Source organism: Leptodactylus fuscus, chromosome 1, assembly GCF_031893055.1.
Source record: "Leptodactylus fuscus isolate aLepFus1 chromosome 1, aLepFus1.hap2, whole genome shotgun sequence".
In the NCBI taxonomy this organism is placed as follows: Eukaryota; Metazoa; Chordata; class Amphibia; order Anura; family Leptodactylidae; genus Leptodactylus; species Leptodactylus fuscus.
This window is the reverse complement of record NC_134265.1, coordinates 369278623-369290859: the sequence shown is the minus strand read 5'-3', so window position 1 is coordinate 369290859 and position 12237 is coordinate 369278623.

The window sequence follows — 12237 nt, the reverse complement described above, 5'->3', positions numbered from 1 at the left end:
AGGTGCAGTATGTGTACTATATAGGTGACAGGTGTAATATATGTGTACTACATAGGTGATAGGTGTGATATATGTGTTCTATATAGGTGACAGGTGTGATATATGTGTACTATATAGGTGACAGGTGTAATATATGTGTACTATATAGGTGACAGGTGTGATATATGTGTACTATATAGGTGACAGGTGTAATATATGTGTACTATATAGGTGACAGGTGTAATATATGTGTACTATATAGGTGACAGGTGCAGTATGTGTACTATATAGGCGACAGGTGCAGTATGTGTACTATATAGGTGACAGGTGCAGTATGTGTACTATATAGGTGACAGGTGCAATATATGTGTACTATATTGGTGACAGGTACAATATATGTGTTCTATATAGGTGGCAGCTATACTATATGTGTACTATATAGGTGACAGGTGTAATATATGTGTACTATATAGGGGACAGGTGTAATATATGTGCGTTATATCGGTGACGGGTGCAATATATATGTACTATATAGGTGACAGGTGCAATATATATGTACTATATAGGCGACAGGTTAATATATGTGTACTATATGGGTGACAGGGGCAATATATGTGTACTATATAGGTGACAGGTGCAATATATAGGTGACAGGTGTAATATATGTGTACTATATAGGTGACAGGTGTAATATATGTGTACTACATAGGTGATAGGTGTGATATATGTGTTCTATATAGGTGACAGGTGTGATATATGTGTTCTATATAGGTGACAGGTGTAATATATGTGTTCTATATAGGTAACAGGTGTAATATAGGTGTACTATATAGGTGACAGGTGTGATATATGTGTTCTATATAGGTGACAGGTGTAATATATGTGTACTATATAGGTGACAGGTGTAATATATGTGTACTATATAAGTGACAGGTGTAATATATGTGTACTATATAGGTGACATGTGTAGTATATGTGTACTATATGGGCGACAGGTGTAATATATGTGTACTATATAGGTGACAGGTGTGATATATGTATTCTATATAGGTGACAGGTGTAATATATGTGTACTATATAGGTAACAGGTGTAATATATGTGTACTATATAGGTGACAGGTGTAATATATGTGTACTATATAGGTGACAGGTTAATATATGTGTACTATATGGGTGACAGGGGCAATATATGTGTACTATATAGGTGACAGGTGCAATATATAGGTGACAGGTGTAATATATGTGTACTATATAGGTGACAGGTGTAATATATGTGTACTACATAGGTGATAGGTGTGATATATGTGTTCTATACGTGACAGGTGTGATATATGTGTTCTATATAGGTGACAGGTGTAATATATGTGTTCTATATAGGTAACAGGTGTAATATATGTGTACTATATAGGTGACAGGTGTGATATATGTGTTCTATATAGGTGACAGGTGTAATATATGTGTACTATATAGGTGACAGGTGTAATATATGTGTACTATATAGGTGACAGGTGTAGTATATGTGTACTATATGGGCGACAGGTGTAATATATGTGTACTATATAGGTGACAGGTGTGATATATGTGTTCTATATAGGTGACAGGTGTAATATATGTGTACTATATAGGTGACAGGTGTAATATATGTGTACTATATAGGTGACAGGTGTAATATATGTGTACTATATAGGTGACAGGTTAATATATGTGTACTATATGGGTGACAGGGGCAATATATGTGTACTATATAGGTGACAGGTGCAATATATAGGTGACAGGTGTAATATATGTGTACTATATAGGTGACAGGTGTAATATATGTGTACTACATAGGTGATAGGTGTGATATATGTGTTCTATATAGGTGACAGGTGTGATATATGTGTTCTATATAGGTGACAGGTGTAATATATGTGTACTATATAGGTGACAGGTGTGATATATGTGTACTATATAGGTGACAGGTGTAATATATGTGTACTATATAGGTGACAGGTGTGATATATGTGTACTATATAGGTGACAGGTGTGATATATGTGTTCTATATAGGTGACAGGTGTAATATATGTGTACTATATAGGTGACAGGTGTAATATATGTGTACTATATAAGTGACAGGTGTAATATATGTCCCCAGCGCCCTCTCCCTGTTCTCCTCGCTCTTGCCCTCACCTCCTTTACTGGGACACTTCTAGTGGAGTATAACATCATGATATGGAATATGACAGAAGTCCCCACTGTCCCTACCACTTGCAGCACATTGCACTGTCTGTATCTCTCACATGCAGTACATTGTGCTAGTTTTATCCACCTCCTGCAGCACATTGCATCGGTTTTATCCACCTCCTGCAGCACATTGCACTGGCTGAGTCCACCTCCTGCAGCACATTTCACTGGCTGAGTCCACCTCCTGCAGCCCATTGCACTGGCTGACTCAACCTCCTGCAGCACATTTCACTGGCTGAGGCCACTTTCTGCAGCACATTGCACTGGGTGTATCCGCCACTTGCATCACATTGCACTGGCTGAGTCCACCTCCTGCAGCACATTGCACTGGGTGTATCCGCCACTTGCAGCACATTGCACTGGGTGTATCCGCCACTTGCAGCACATTGCACTGGGTGTATCCACCTCCTGCAGCACATTGCACTGGCTGAGTCCACCTCCTGCAGCACATTGCACTGCCCCGGCTCAGTATAGCTGACAATGCCTGGCGATGAGTTCCCCAGCAGATGATATTGATGTATTTTCCATTTCTCGCTGTTTAGATCCTGGATAAACATCTCCTGCTCCGATCACAAGGGGAGAGATTTATTCTGCAGCCAAAGTGCATGAGGCAATCACTTCTGGTTACTGATGACTATATATAGAGCGGGGTCCGGAGGGACAGGCCGGCGGCTCACCACTTACCCCCCAGGGCTATGTCCAGTAAAGGAGAACGTCACCACCTGCCCCACCCGGGACCCAACAGGTCTGGGCCAGGCAGAATAAGGGACAGCAGAAGAGCCCACTGCCCTGCCGGTGATGCCCATCCCCCCTCCAGGGCCATATTGCCCACTATCCCCACTCCTTACCCCTAAATTTCTAGACTAGTTTTAGGGTCTTCTTTGTGGATGTAATGGGCAGTGGATTGTGGACCCTCTGTTTTACCAATCCGGTTTGACTTAGGGCCACCTGTGAGACCCCCTGGCATTCACCCTTTAACCCTCATATAGGGATGTGGCCTTTGCTATGGGGTATCTGCCAGGACTCTATTACCTCTAACCTATACAGCCCGTATACACCCCATCTGCCCTGTCACCATCCGGCCACTCCGCAGCTTCATCCAGATGATCCCCTCACACCCTAGAGGACATAAACCAGAATAAATTATCTATAGGATAAAGTGAAATAATAGACAAATAATAGACCTCCCCGCCCAGCATGAGCTCAGTGCTCAGGACATTGTCCCCACATCACCCGGGACCTCGCTGCATCTCATCTGTAGGGTATAAATAGGCTCCCGCGTCCTATCACCTGCGCAGCGGAGAGAATTTGTTTTCTCACTTAAAGAGAAGCAAATAACAACAGGCAACAATGACATATATACAGGAAAGGTGAGAAGCTGAGCTCAGTACTATATATAGGGGTATATCAGGGCTAGAAACAGCTCAGTACTATATATAGGGGTATATCAGGGCAAGAAACAGCTCAGTACTATATATAGGGGTATATCAGGGCAAGAAACAGCTCAGTACTATATATAGGGGTATATCAGGGCAAGAAACAGCTCAGTACTATATATAGGGGTATATCAGGGCTAGAAACAGCTCAGTACTATATATAGGGGTATATCAGGGCTAGAAACAGCTCAGTACTATATATAGGGGTATATCAGGGCTAGAAACAGCTCAGTACTATATATAGGGGTATATCAGGGCAAGAAACAGCTCAGTACTATATATAGGGGTATATCAGGGCTAGAAACAGCTCAGCACTATATATAGGGGTATATCAGGGCTAGAAACAGCTCAGTACTATATATAGGGGTATATCAGGGCAAGAAACAGCTCAGTACTATATATAGGGGTATATCAGGGCTAGAAACAGCTCAGTACTATATATAGGGGTATATCAGGGCAAGAAACAGCTCAGTACTATATATAGGGGTATATCAGGGCAAGAAACAGCTCAGTACTATATATAGGGGTATATCAGGACAAGAAACAGCTCAGTACTATATATAGGGGTATATCAGGGCAAGAAACAGCTCAGTACTATATATAGGGGTATATCAGGGCAAGAAACAGCTCAGCACTATATATAGGGGTATATAAGGACAAGAAACAGCTCAGTACTATATATAGGGGTATATCAGGGCAAGAAACAGCTCAGTACTATATATAGGGTATATCAGGACAAGAAACAGCTCAGTACTATATATAGGGGTATATCAGGGCAAGAAACAGCTCAGTACTATATATAGGGGTATATCAGGGCAAGAAACAGCTCAGTACTATATATAGGGGTATATCAGGGCAAGAAACAGCTCAGTACTATATATAGGGGTATATCAGGACAAGAAACAGCTCAGTACTATATATAGGGGTATATCAGGGCAAGAAATAGCTCAGTACTATATATAGGGGTATATCAGGGCAAGAAACAGCTCAGTACTATATATAGGGGTATATCAGGGCAAGAAACAGCTCAGTACTATATATAGGGGTATATCAGGGCAAGAAACAGCTCAGCACTATATATAGGGGTATATCAGGACAAGAAACAGCTCAGTACTATATATAGGGGTATATCAGGGCAAGAAACAGCTCAGTACTATATATAGGGGTATATCAGGACAAGAAATAGCTCAGTACTATATATAGGGGTATATCAGGGCAAGAAACAGCTCAGTACTATATATAGGGGTATATCAGGACAAGAAACAGCTCAGTACTATATATAGGGGTATATCAGGGCAAGAAACAGCTCAGCACTATATATAGGGGTATATCAGGGCAAGAAACAGCTCAGTACTATATATAGGGGTATATCAGGACAAGAAACAGCTCAGTACTATATATAGGGGTATATCAGGGCAAGAAACAGCTCAGCATTATATATAGGGGTATATCAGGGCAAGAAATAGCTCAGCACTATATATAGGGGTATATCAGGGCAAGAAACAGCTCAGCACTATATATAGGGGTATATCAGGGCTAGAAACAGCTCAGTACTATATATAGAGGTATATCAGGGCAAGAAACAGCTCAGTACTATATATAGGGGTATATCAGGACAAGAAACAGCTCAGTACTATATATAGGGGTATATCAGGGCAAGAAACAGCTCAGTATTATATATAGGGGTATATCAGGGCAAGAAACTGCTCAGTACTATATATAGGGGTATATCAGGGCAAGAAACAGCTCAGTACTATATATAGGGGTATATCAGGGCAAGAAACAGCTCAGCACTATATATAGGGGTATATCAGGGCAAGAAACAGCTCAGTATTATATATAGGGGTATATCAGGACAAGAAACAGCTCAGTATTATATATAGGGGTATATCAGGGCAAGAAACAGCTCAGTATTATATATAGGGGTATATCAGGGCAAGAAACTGCTCAGTACTATATATAGGGGTATATCAGGGCAAGAAACAGCTCAGTACTATATATAGGGGTATATCAGGACAAGAAACAGCTCAGTACTATATATAGGGGTATATCAGGGCAAGAAACAGCTCAGCACTATATATAGGGGTATATCAGGGCAAGAAACAGCTCAGCACTATATATAGGGGTATATCAGGGCAAGAAACAGCTCAGTACTATATATAGGGGTATATCAGGGCAAGAAACTGCTCAGTACTATATATAGGGGTATATCAGGGCAAGAAACAGCTCAGCACTATATATAGGGGTATATCAGGGCAAGAAACAGCTCAGTACTATATATAGGGGTATATCAGGGCAAGAAACTGCTCAGTACTATATATAGGGGTATATCAGGGCAAGAAACAGCTCAGTACTATATATAGGGGTATATCAGGGCAAGAAACTGCTCAGTACTATATATAGGGGTATATCAGGGCAAGAAACAGCTCAGTACTATATATAGGGGTATATCAGGGCAAGAAACTGCTCAGTACTATATATAGGGGTATATCAGGGCAAGAAACAGCTCAGTACTATATATAGGGGTATATCAGGGCAAGAAACAGCTCAGCACTATATATAGGGGTATATCAGGGCAAGAAATAGCTCAGTACTATATATAGGGGTATATCAGGGCAAGAAACTGCTCAGTACTATATATAGAGGTATATCAGGGCAAGAAACAGCTCAGTACTATATATAGGGGTATATCAGGACAAGAAACAGCTCAGTACTATATATAGGGGTATATCAGGGCAAGAAACAGCTCAGTATTATATATAGGGGTATATCAGGACAAGAAACAGCTCAGTACTATATATAGGGGTATATCAAGGCAAGAAACAGCTCAGTACTATATATAGGGGTATATCAGGGCAAGAAACTGCTCAGTACTATATATAGGGGTATATCAGGGCAAGAAACAGCTCAGTACTATATATAGGGGTATATCAGGGCAAGAAACAGCTCAGCACTATATATAGGGGTATATCAGGGCAAGAAACAGCTCAGTATTATATATAGGGGTATATCAGGACAAGAAACAGCTCAGTATTATATATAGGGGTATATCAGGGCAAGAAACAGCTCAGTATTATATATAGGGGTATATCAGGGCAAGAAACTGCTCAGTACTATATATAGGGGTATATCAGGGCAAGAAACAGCTCAGTACTATATATAGGGGTATATCAGGACAAGAAACAGCTCAGTACTATATATAGGGGTATATCAGGGCAAGAAACAGCTCAGCACTATATATAGGGGTATATCAGGGCAAGAAACAGCTCAGCACTATATATAGGGGTATATCAGGGCAAGAAACAGCTCAGCACTATATATAGGGGTATATCAGGGCAAGAAACAGCTCAGCACTATATATAGATTGTAAGCTATTGTGAGCAGGGCCCTCAGTCCCATTGTGTGAAATGACTTTCTTTGTAATGTATCTTTCTGTATTTGAACCCTACAAATTGTACAGCGCTGCGGAATATGTTGGCGCTATATAAATGCGATATAGATTGATACGATATGATACAGATCCAAGACATCGCAGACTGCAGGAGAACCGAACGTCCAGCCAGAGCCCTGAACACAATGGAAACCTACAATCAGGGCGCCCGTCCATGGTCCCCATCCAGACCAACCATGCAGCAACAATGTTTTTGCTTTTCAAATAAATTTGAAAAAATTTCTACCCTTCTGTTTCCAGCGTGTCAGTGCAGAGGGCAGAATGATGGGGCAAACACAAGGGGGCAGCATAACAGAGGTGACGGTGTCTGAAGACTTTACAATGCCGGGCCTACAATAGATAACCCTTTACTTCCTGGATTGATGTACATGACACGATGACGTGTAACTTTGTGCTACAGATTGCGGTAATTTCCCGTCAGTATGGCGGCGGGGGCAGCGGGGGCGTCTGTGTATTGTAGGTAGAGATATCATTTGCTGATGGCAGGTAATGAGTTTGGTGATTTACAGACAATACAATGTTCCGGTCGCCGTGCAGCGGGATAATGGCCGCTCATGTCCTGCCGTCACCATATGTAAGAGCCAGAAACCGCCAGCGCACGGTGAATGAGGCCCCTTCTGGGCGCATATTGTGCCGCACTCAATGGCCGTCAGCTGCTCGTATACCTGGCTGTAGAGAAAATACTGAGATTATTACAGTGTGACGTCCGTGTGTCACCGGCAGCAACAAAATAGACAGACGGTAATACAAGTGCCTGCGCACATACCGTATCATGGCCACTGTTGTCCTCTGTTATCCCGCACTGCTCTGCTCTCACATCCTGCCAAACCCACACATCAGGCCAGGACGTCAGGGGGTCTACTAATAACACATACAACGGTGAGGAGGGGGAAAAAGGGGCCTGGAGGGGGGACAGAGGGGCCTGGAGGGAGGACAGAAGGGGCCTGGAGGGAGGACAGAAGGGGCCTGGAGGGGAAACAGAAGGGGCCTGGAGGGGGAACAGAAGGGGCCTGGAGGGAGGACAGAAGGGGCCTGGAGGGAGGACAGAGGGGCCTGGAGGGAGGACAGAAGGGGCCTGGAGGGAGGACAGAAGGGGCCTGGAGGGAGGACAGAAGGGGCCTGGAGGGAGGACAGAAGGGGCCTGGAGGGAGGACAGAAGGGGCCTGGAGGGAGGACAGAAGGGGCCTGGAGGGAGGACAGAGGGGCCTGGAGGGAGGACAGAAGGGGCCTGGAGGGGAAACAGAAGGGGCCTGGAGGGGGAACAGAAGGGGCCTGGAGGGAGGACAGAGGGGCCTGGAGGGAGGACAGAAGGGGCCTGGAGGGGGAACAGAAGGGGCCTGGAGGGGGGACAGAAGGGCCTGGAGGGGGGACAGAAGGGCCTGGAGGGAGGACAGAAGGGGCCTGGAGGGAGGACAGAAGGGGCCTGGAGGGAGGACAGAAGGGGCCTGGAGGGAGGACAGAAGGGGCCTGGAGGGAGGACAGAAGGGGCCTGGAGGGAGGACAGAAGGGCCTGGAGGCAGGACAGAGGGGCCTGGAGGGAGGACAGAAGGGGCCTGGAGGGAGGACAGAAGGGCCTGGAGGGAGGACAGAAGGGGCCTGGAGGGGGAACAGAGGGGCCTGGAGGGGGAACAGAGGGGCCTGGAGGGGGAACAGAGGGGGCCTGGAGGGAGGACAGAGGGGGCCTGGAGGGAGGACAGAAGGGGCCTGGAGGGGGAACAGAGGGGCCTGGAGGGAGGACAGAAGGGGCCTGGAGGGAGGACAGAGGGGCCTGGAGGGAGGACAGAGGGGCCTGGAGGGAGGACAGAGGGGCCTGGAGGGAGGACAGAAGGGGCCTGGAGGGAGGACAGAGGGGCCTGGAGGGAGGACAGAGGGACCTGGAGGGAGGACAGAAGGGGCCTGGAGGGAGGACAGAGGGGCCTGGAGGGGGAACAGAGGGGCCTGGAGGGGGAACAGAAGGGGCCTGGAGGGGGAACAGAAGGGGCCTGGAGGGAGGACAGAAGGGGCCTGGAGGGGGAACAGAGGGGCCTGGAGGGAGGACAGAAGGGGCCTGTAGGGAGGACAGAAGGGGCCTGGAGGGAGGACAGAAGGGGCCTGGAGGGAGGACAGAAGGGGCCTGGAGGGAGAACAGAGGGGCCTGGAGGGGGAACAGAGGGGCCTGGAGGGCCTAGAGCTGGACACAGAGATCGGGAGGGGACAGAGAAGTCTGCAGAAGGACAGAGGGGTCTATAAAGGAACAGAGGGGTCTAGAAGAGACAGAGGGGTGTGAAGGAGGACACAGGAGTCTGCAGGTAATAGAGAGGTCCGGAGGGACAGGATTCTGGAAGAGGAGTCTAGAAGGAACAGAGTGGCCTGCAGGAACCAGAAGTGTAACTTTCCAGAGCCCAAAGCAAAATTTTGACTGCCTCCCCCCCCCCCCCCCCAAAGTCAATCTAAAATTTCTTATCATTACTCACCTACCCTTCCGTCCCTGCACTCCACGGATATACACTCACCAGCCACTTTATTAGGTACACCATGCTAGTAACGGGTTGGACCCCCTTTTGCCTTCAGAACTGCCTCAATTCTTCGTGGCATAGATACAACAAGGTGCTGGAAGCGTTCCTCAGAGATTTTGGTCCATATTGACATGATGGCATCACACAGTTGCCGCAGATTTGTCGGCTGCACATCCATGATGTGAATCTCCCGTTCCACCACATCCCAAAGATGCTCCTCTATTGGATTGAGATCTGGTGACTGTGGAGGCCATTGGAGTACAGTGAACTCATTGTCATGTTCAAGAAACCAGTCTGAGATGATTCCAGCTTTATGACATGGCATTGCATTATCCTGCTGAAAGTAGCCATCAGATGTTGGGTACATTGTGGTCATAAAGGGATGGACATGGTCAGCAACAATACTCAGGTAGGCTTTGGCGTTGCAACGATGCTCAATTGGTACCAAGGGGCCCAAAGAGTGCCAAGAAAATATTCCCCACACCATGACACCACCACCACCAGCCTGAACCGTTACCGATACAAGGCAGGATGGATCCATGCTTTCATGTTGTTGACGCCAAATTCTGACCCTACCATCCGAATGTCGCAGCAGAAATCGAGACTCATCAGACCAGGCAACGTTTTTCCAATCTTCAATTGTCCAATTTCGATGAGCTTGTGCAAATTGTAGCCTCAGTTTCCTGTTCTTAGCTGAAAGGAGTGGCCCCCGGTGTGGTCTTCTGCTGCTGTAGCCCATCTGTAGCCTCAAAGTTGGACGTACTGTGCGGCGTTCAGAGATGCTCTTCTGGCTACCTTGGTTGTAACGGGTGGCTATTTGAGTCACTGTTGCCTTTCTATCAGCTCGAACCAGTCTGGCCATTCTCCTCTGACCTCTGGCATCAACAACGCATTTCCGCCCCCCACAGAACTGCCGCTCACTGGATGTTTTTTCTTTTTCGGACCATTCTCTGTAAACCCTAGAGATGGTTGTGCGTGAAAATCCCAGTAGATCAGCAGTTTCTGAAATACTCAGACCAGCCCTTCTGGCACCAACAACCATGCCACGTTCAAAGGCACTCAAATCACCTTTCTTCCCCATACTGATGCTCGGTTTGAACTGCAGGAGATTGTCTTGACCATGTCTACATGCCTAAATGCACTGAGTTGCTGCCATGTGATTGGCTGATTAGAAATTAAGTGTTAACGAGCAGTTGGACAGGTGTACCTAATAAAGTGGCCGGTGAGTGTATATTGCCCCTTTACTGCCCCCTTTATAGGCCTACATACATTGTCCTTTTTATTGGTACCCACAAACTATATACTAGGATATAATGTACAGCGCCCCCTGGAGGCCTGGACAGGAGTGGGGATGGGTAGGTGAATATCGGCCACTAAACGGCGGACAGCAGAGCCCGGGCCCTATAACACCGCAGGCCCCTTGGCTTCTACAGCCAGGTTGAGATAACTAATGGTAGCTTCGCAGGTAAGGAGCAGAGCTGTAGTGTAAAGCACAGGGGATATACAGCAGCCGCCTCATGTATTACACAATAGCCAGGACTGAGGTGACCCACGGGGCGGACATGAGTGTATAAAACCTTGTGAATAAATATTTTACTGCAGTGACTTATAAACATACAGTAAGCAAAGCGCAATATAAAACCTTCCTAAAGACAGTATAGATATATATATATATACTCCTATAGGGTCCTGTACAGGGCAGGGGAGCGGCAGCGCAAGGCCCTCCGGTCATTTCCTATATAGGGGTATATCAGGGCAAGAAACTGCTCAGTACTATATATAGGGGTATATCAGGACAAGAAACAGCTCAGTACTATATATAGGGGTATATCAGGGCAAGAAACAGCTCAGCACTATATATAGGGGTATATCAGGGCAAGAAACTGCTCAGTACTATATATAGGGGTATATCAGGGCAAGAAACAGCTCAGCACTATATATAGGGGTATATCAGGGCAAGAAACAGCTCAGCACTATATATAGGGGTATATCAGGGCAAGAAACAGCTCAGCACTATATATAGATTGTAAGCTATTGTGAGCAGGGCCCTCAGTCCCATTGTGTGAAATGACTTTCTTTGTAATGTATCTTTCTGTATTTGAACCCTACAAATTGTACAGCGCTGCGGAATATGTTGGCGCTATATAAATGCGATATAGATTGATACGATATGATACAGATCCAAGACATCGCAGACTGCAGGAGAACCGAACGTCCAGCCAGAGCCCTGAACACAATGGAAACCTACAATCAGGGCGCCCGTCCATGGTCCCCATCCAGACCAACCATGCAGCAACAATGTTTTTGCTTTTCAAATAAATTTGAAAAAATTTCTACCCTTCTGTTTCCAGCGTGTCAGTGCAGAGGGCAGAATGATGGGGCAAACACAAGGGGGCAGCATAACAGAGGTGACGGTGTCTGAAGACTTTACAATGCCGGGCCTACAATAGATAACCCTTTACTTCCTGGATTGATGTACATGACACGATGACGTGTAACTTTGTGCTACAGATTGCGGTAATTTCCCGTCAGTATGGCGGCGGGGGCAGCGGGGGCGTCTGTGTATTGTAGGTAGAGATATCATTTGCTGATGGCAGGTAATGAGTTTGGTGATTTACAGACAATACAATGTTCCGGTCGCCGTGCAGCGGG